General features: G+C 45.1%; 1 non-coding gene across 1 annotated transcript; it reads left to right on the forward strand.

Annotated features, from left to right (window-relative positions):
• The first annotated feature begins 1,092 nt into the window (after window positions 1-1,092).
• Window positions 1,093-1,196, forward strand: LOC126090331 (U6 spliceosomal RNA). Its single transcript, XR_007521176.1, has one exon. It is a non-coding gene; the product is annotated as a U6 spliceosomal RNA (small nuclear RNA).
• Window positions 1,197-6,488: the final 5,292 nt, after the last annotated feature.

The following is a 6,488-nucleotide window of genomic DNA, read 5'->3' on the forward strand; positions in this document are numbered from 1 at the left end:
ACAGGCGTGAATGGAGGGACGAATGGAGACGTGTCATCTTCAGCGATGAGAGTCGCTTCTGCCTTGGTGCCACTGGTGGTCGTATGCGTGTTTGGCGCCACAATCAGGACTGCATACGACCGAGGCACACAGGGCCAACACCCGGCATCATGGTGTGGGGAGCGATCTCCTACACTGGCCGTACACCACTGGTGATCGTCGAGGGGACACTGAATAGTGCACGGTACATCCAAACCATCATCGAACCCATCGTTCTACCATTCTTAGACCGGCAAGGGAACTTGCTGTTCCAACAGGACAATGCACGTCCGCATGTATCCCGTGCCACCCAACGTGCTCTAGAAGGTGTAAGTCAACTACCCTGGCCAGCAAGATCTCCGGATCTGTCCCCCATTGAGCATGTTTGGGACTGGATGAAGCGTCGTCTCACGCGGTCTGCACGTCCAGCACGAACGCTGGTCCAACTGAGGCGCCAGGTGGAAATGGCATGGCAAGCCGTTCCACAGGACTACATCCAGCATCACTACGATCGTCTCCATGGGAGAATAGCAGCCTGCATTGCTGCGAAAGGTGGATATACACTGTACTAGTGCCGACATTGTGCATGCTCTGTTGCCTGTGTCTATGTGCCTGTGGTTCTGTCAGTGTGATCATGTGATGTATCTGACCCCAGGAATGTGTCAATAAAGTTTCCCCTTCCTGGGACAATGAATTCACGGTGTTCTTATTTCAATTTCCAGGAGTGTAGTTTAGTTTTTGAATTTCTTCGTGTGAATTTAACATTTAATAGACATAGTTCTCGTGTTTTTGTTTGTGTCGGAAAGTAAACCGATTTTATGACATATTACAAGTTACTAATCAGGAGCGAACTGTCCGCTCCCGGTAGCTTAGTGCAAGGCCGGCCGCTGTGGCCGAGCGGTTCTAGGCGCTTCAGTCCAGAACCGCGCTGTTACTACGGCCACAGGTGCCTCGGGCATGGATGTGTGAGATGTCCTTAGGTCACTTAAGTTTAAGTAGTTCTAAGTCTACGGGATTGATGACCTCAGATGTCAAGTCCCATAGTGCTCAGAGCCATTTGAACCATTTTCAGTAGTCGCTTTGGCGGTACATATACTAAAATTGGAACGATACAGAGAAGATTAGCATGGCTCCTGCGCAAGGATGACACGAAATATAAAAATAAAGAAGAAGTGGTCAGTGCAACAGAATGTCAATCCTAAGGGCCCGGGTTCCATTCCCGGATGAGTCGGAGATTTTCTCCGCTCAGGAACTGTGTGTTGGGTTGTCCTAATCGTCATAATTTCATCCCCATCGTCGGGAAAGACGACGAAGTTGCGTCAAATCGAGAGACTTGCCCCTGGCCAACAGTCTACCCGACAGGAGGCCCTAGTCATACAACATTTTTTTAGGAGCGAATTATTTAATCTTCACTGTGCTTTGGTAGTTTACTTTTTGTATATCCATGTGCTAATCTAATTTATTAGACATAATTCTGGCGTTTTCGTCGGGGTCCAGAGGAAGTGTCATAGTCCTTTGTCTGTGTAGTGTAGTTCTTTTCGGTTATGTCATGTGGTTGCCGTCTGCGGATGCGAGCCGAGTTTGTGTCCCTTTTCTCTCAGCTCCAGGCTGTCTTGACTTCGGTTACCCAGTTTGAGACAGCAGTGGATGGGCATCACTGTTGTGGACTGGCCGTGGGGATACAACGCACGTGCAGCACAACCCACGAGTCCGCCGATCAGTGTGCACTGGTGGCCAGCCCAGTTACTGCTCACACTGAGGTTGATCCCTCATCTGTGGTCGAATGGAGGTCACCTCGGGGCATGGCAGGCGGCGAAAGACTTCCCAGGGGGTCTAACGTAAACCCTCCCGAGTTGGACTGACAAACAGGTTCCAGGTGCTGTCTATGGTTGACAATGCCCCTCAACCAGACGCAGTCGCCTGTCCTGTTTCAGAGGGAACCTCTTAGCCTGCAAGACCTGGGCAGTCAACGAGTGCGAGTCTGCTGATAGTTTGGAGCTCCAATGTTAGGCGCATCATGTGGCCCCTTGGGGACATGGCAGCGAAGGAAGGGAAGAAAGCTCTGTACATGGCAGGTGGTGTCAATCCAGACGTGGAACGGATCCTTCTGGATCTCATGAAGAGCGCAGGTTGCAGGCAACTGCAAGTGGTGACTCGCGTCGGTACCCATGATGCGTGTCACTTTGGATCGGAAGAGATACTCTCTAGTTTTGAGTAGCTATTGGAAGTGGTGAAGGCTGCCAGTCTTGATTGCGAGATGAAAGCAGAGCTCACCATTTGCAGCACAGTCAACAGGATCGACTGCGGACCTCTGGTACACAGTCGAGTGGAGCGTCTGAATCAGAGGCGGTTCTGCTACCGTCTAGGGGGCAGATTCCTAGACTTGCGCCATAGGTTGGTGGGTCTTCAGGTTCCGCTAAATACATTACATGCAGGAGGGGGCTACTTTGATAATGGGGACTGCGTGGTGTTGTCTGTGTAGGTTTTAGGCTATAGGGTCTCAGGGAAACATTAAAAGGGCTTCAGTTCAAAGGATTTAGATCGAACCCAGAAAGAACGTAGATCTAGGAACCCATGATATAACAGTAGTAAATTGTCGTAGCTGCGATGGGAAAGTACCTGAGCTCCAAGTGCTAATAGGAAACACTGATGTTCAAATCCTTATAGGCACTGAAAGCTGGCTGAAGCTGATAGGTTCAACCGAAATTTTTTTGCAGGAAGTAACGGTGCTCAGAAAGGATAAACTAAACACAGTTGGCGGTAGCGTCTTTGTTGCTGTTAGAAGTCGTTTATCTTGTACCGAAATTCAAGTAGATAGTCGCCGTCAGATAGTATGGGTAGACGTCATTCTTGGAAACCGGAATAAAATAATAACTGGATCCTCTCACCAAACTACCAAATCAGATGATACAATTTCTGAAAGGTTCAAATAAAAACTTGAGTCTAATTTCAAACACATACCCGACTCGTACAATTATAGTTGGTGGTGACTTCAATTTACCTTCGATATGTTGGCGAAAATACATTTTAAAATCCGGAGGTACGCATAAAACATCATCCGGGGTTGTGCTAAACGCATTCTCTGAAAGTTACTTCGAGCAGTTTGTACATGAGCGCACTTGAGTAGTAAACGGTTGTGAAAACACACTTTACCTCACAGCAACAAATAATTCTGAGCTAATAATGAGCATCAAAACGGAGTCACGGATCAGTTTACACACTGTTGTCGTAGAGAGACCGAATGCCGTACCTCCCAGATCCTCCAAAAAGAAACGAAAAAAAAAACTATTCAAAAGAGCAGATAAAAATTTGCTCGATTCCTCCCTAAGAGACAATCTCCCCTCCTTCTAAATTAACTATGTAGATGTAGACCAGATGTGGCTTGAATTGAAGGAAATAGTATCGACAGCAATTGAAAGATTCGTACCAAATAAATTAACAAACGACAGAACTGATCCCCCTCGGTATACAAAACAGGTCAGAACACTTTTTCAGAATCAACGAGAAAAGCGTGCCAAATTTAAACGCACGCAAAAACCCCAAGAAGCTCGAAATTTAGCGCGGACTTCAACGCCAGATGCTTATAATAGTTCCCACAATGGAACCTTGTCTCGAAATCTGGGGGAAAATTCAAAGAGATTCTGGTCGTATGTGATGTACGCAAGCGGGAAGACACAATCAATGCCTTTTGTGCACGATAACAATGGAAATGCTAGCGAAGACAGTCCCGCTAAAGTAGAGTTACTTAACACGGACTTCCGAAATTCTTTCACAAAAGAATACGAGGTAAATATTCCAAAATTCGAATAAAAGGACAGCACCATCATGAATAACGTAGAAGTAGTTATCTTCGGAGTACTGAAGCAACTTGAATCACTTAATAAAAGCAAGTTTTACGGTCTAGACTGTATACCAATTACGTACCTTTCAGAATACGCTAATGCAATAGCTCCATACTTAACAATCATATACAACCGTTCGCTCGACGAAAGATCCGTACCCAAGGACTGGAAAACGTTGCACAGGTCACACCAATGTTCAAGAAAGGTAGTGGGAATAATCCACTAAATTACAGGCCCATATCATTTACTTCGATATTCAGCAGGTTCAAAAAATGTCTCTGAGGACTATGGGACTTAACTTCTGAGGTCATCAGTCCCCTAGAACTTAGAACTACTTAAACCTAAGTAACCTTAGGACTTCACACACATCCATTCCCGAGGCAGGATTCCAGACTGTAGTGCCTAGAACCGCTCGGCCACCCCGGCCGGCTATTCAGCAAGATTTTGGAACATATATTGTGTTCGAACATTATCAATTACCACGAAGAAAACGATCTTTAGACACATAGTGAATAGGGATCCTCGTTCTTGTGAAAAACAACTAGCTCTTTGCTCACACGAAGTGTTCATTTCTATCGACAAGGGACTTCAAATTGATCCCGTATTTCTAGATTTCCAGAATGTTTTTGACACTGTACCTCACAAGTGGATTGTAACCAAATTGCGTGCTTATGGAATATCATCTCAGTTATGTGACTGCATTCGTGCTTACGTGCCAGAGAGGTCACAGTTCGTAGTAATCGACGGAATGTTATCGAGTAAAACAGAAGTGATTTTTGACGTGCGCCAGTGTAGTGTTATAGGCTCTCTGCTGTCCCTTATCTATACAAACGATTTAGGAGACAATCTGAGCAGACGTCTCAAGTTGTTTGCATATGATGCTGTCGTTTATCTTGCAGTAAAGTCATCATAAGATCAAAATCGATTGCAAAACGATGCAGAGAAGACATCTGTGTGGTGTGAAAATTGGCTATTGACCCTAAATAATGAAGAGTCTGAGGTCATCCACACGAGTGCTAAAAGGAATCCGTTAAAATTCGGTTACACGATAAATGAATCAAATCTAAAGATCGTATATTGAACTAAGTACCTAAGAATTACAATTACCAACAACTTAACTTGGAACGAACACATAGAAAATGTTGTGGGAAAGGCGTAGCAAAGAGTGCATTTTATTGGCAGAATACTTAGAAGATACAAAAAAAAAAAAGTCTCCGAGCACTATGGAACTTAACTACTGAGGTCATCAGTCCCCTAGAACTTAGAACTACTTAAACGTAACTAACCTAAGGACATCACACACATCCATGCCCGAGGCAGGATTCGAACCTGCGACCGTATCGGTCGCCCGGTTCCAGACTGTAGCGCCTGGAACCGCTCGGCCACCTCGGCCGACTACAAGATACAACAGATCTACTAAAGCGACTGCGTACACTACGCTTGTCCGATCTCTTTTGGAGCTCTGCTACACGGCGTGGGATCCTTAACAGACCTGACTAACGGAGTACATCGAAAAAGTTCAGAGAAGACGAGTACGCTGTGTATTATCGAGAAAAAGGTGAGAGAATGTCAAGGACATTCTACAGAATTGGATCATTAAAACAAAAGTGTTTCTCGTTGCCGCGGGATCTTCTCACGAAATTTCAATCACCACATTTCTCCTGCGAATGCGGAAATATGTTTTTGACGCCGATCTACATATGGAGAAACGATCACCATGATAAAATAAGGGAAATCAGAGCTCGCACGGGAAGATATAGGTGCTCTTTTTTCCTCGCGCTCTTCGAGAGTGGAATAATAGAGAATTATTGTGAAGGTGGCTCGAGAACTCTATGCCTGGCACTTACGTGTGGTGTGGTTTACAGAGTATTCATGTAGATGTCTTGACTTTGGATGTGTGAGAATCTGTAATTTACCGTTCGAAGTGTCTCTAGAAAAGGCCGGAGAAGTGCTTACTTTATACGGGCAGTTTGGGGTATCTGAGAAGGAATGTGCTCAGCATATTGCTGACATGGTAAGAACAGGAGAATTGAATAGCTAAAGTAGAATTATAAACTCACATACCCTCTTATGTGATTGTATGTAGTCATCGGGCGTATTTTGTGTATGAATATGAGCCCCGCACATGCTCCATATGGAGTTAGGCGAAACATCTAATAGAAAATTATCAACGAAGACACGCTGTACAACTGTTTATTGAGAAAAGTCAACCAGCAGCGATGACATATGCAGCTGTTCTGTCAGGACGATCTGATCCCGCCATGGGTACATCAAGGCCGGGAAGTGGAAGTAAAGTGAATGAGGATGTTACAGAATCCATCTCCGGCCAGCAAGAGAACCCAAAGAAGAGCAATGAAACTGTTAATAAAGGTAAATAAATCAATAAGGAAGCTATGAGGTGCTACTGACGCCATGTGATAAAGGACACCAGAATGCGCCTATGGAAGTGGAAGAGGGTATGGTTATGGCAGCAGACATAAATGAAGGGGAAGCACAATTAAAAAACAATGAAAATAGCTATTATGAATACTCAGAAAGGAAAGGCAACGACAAATCAACGAATGATGAAGCCGCCTTCCTGGAAAAATCCGTGGAAGATGGGCACGTTGGCAAACGTGAACGTTGGAC

Source organism: Schistocerca cancellata, chromosome 6, assembly GCF_023864275.1.
Source record: "Schistocerca cancellata isolate TAMUIC-IGC-003103 chromosome 6, iqSchCanc2.1, whole genome shotgun sequence".
NCBI lineage: Eukaryota > Metazoa > Arthropoda > Insecta > Orthoptera > Acrididae > Schistocerca > Schistocerca cancellata.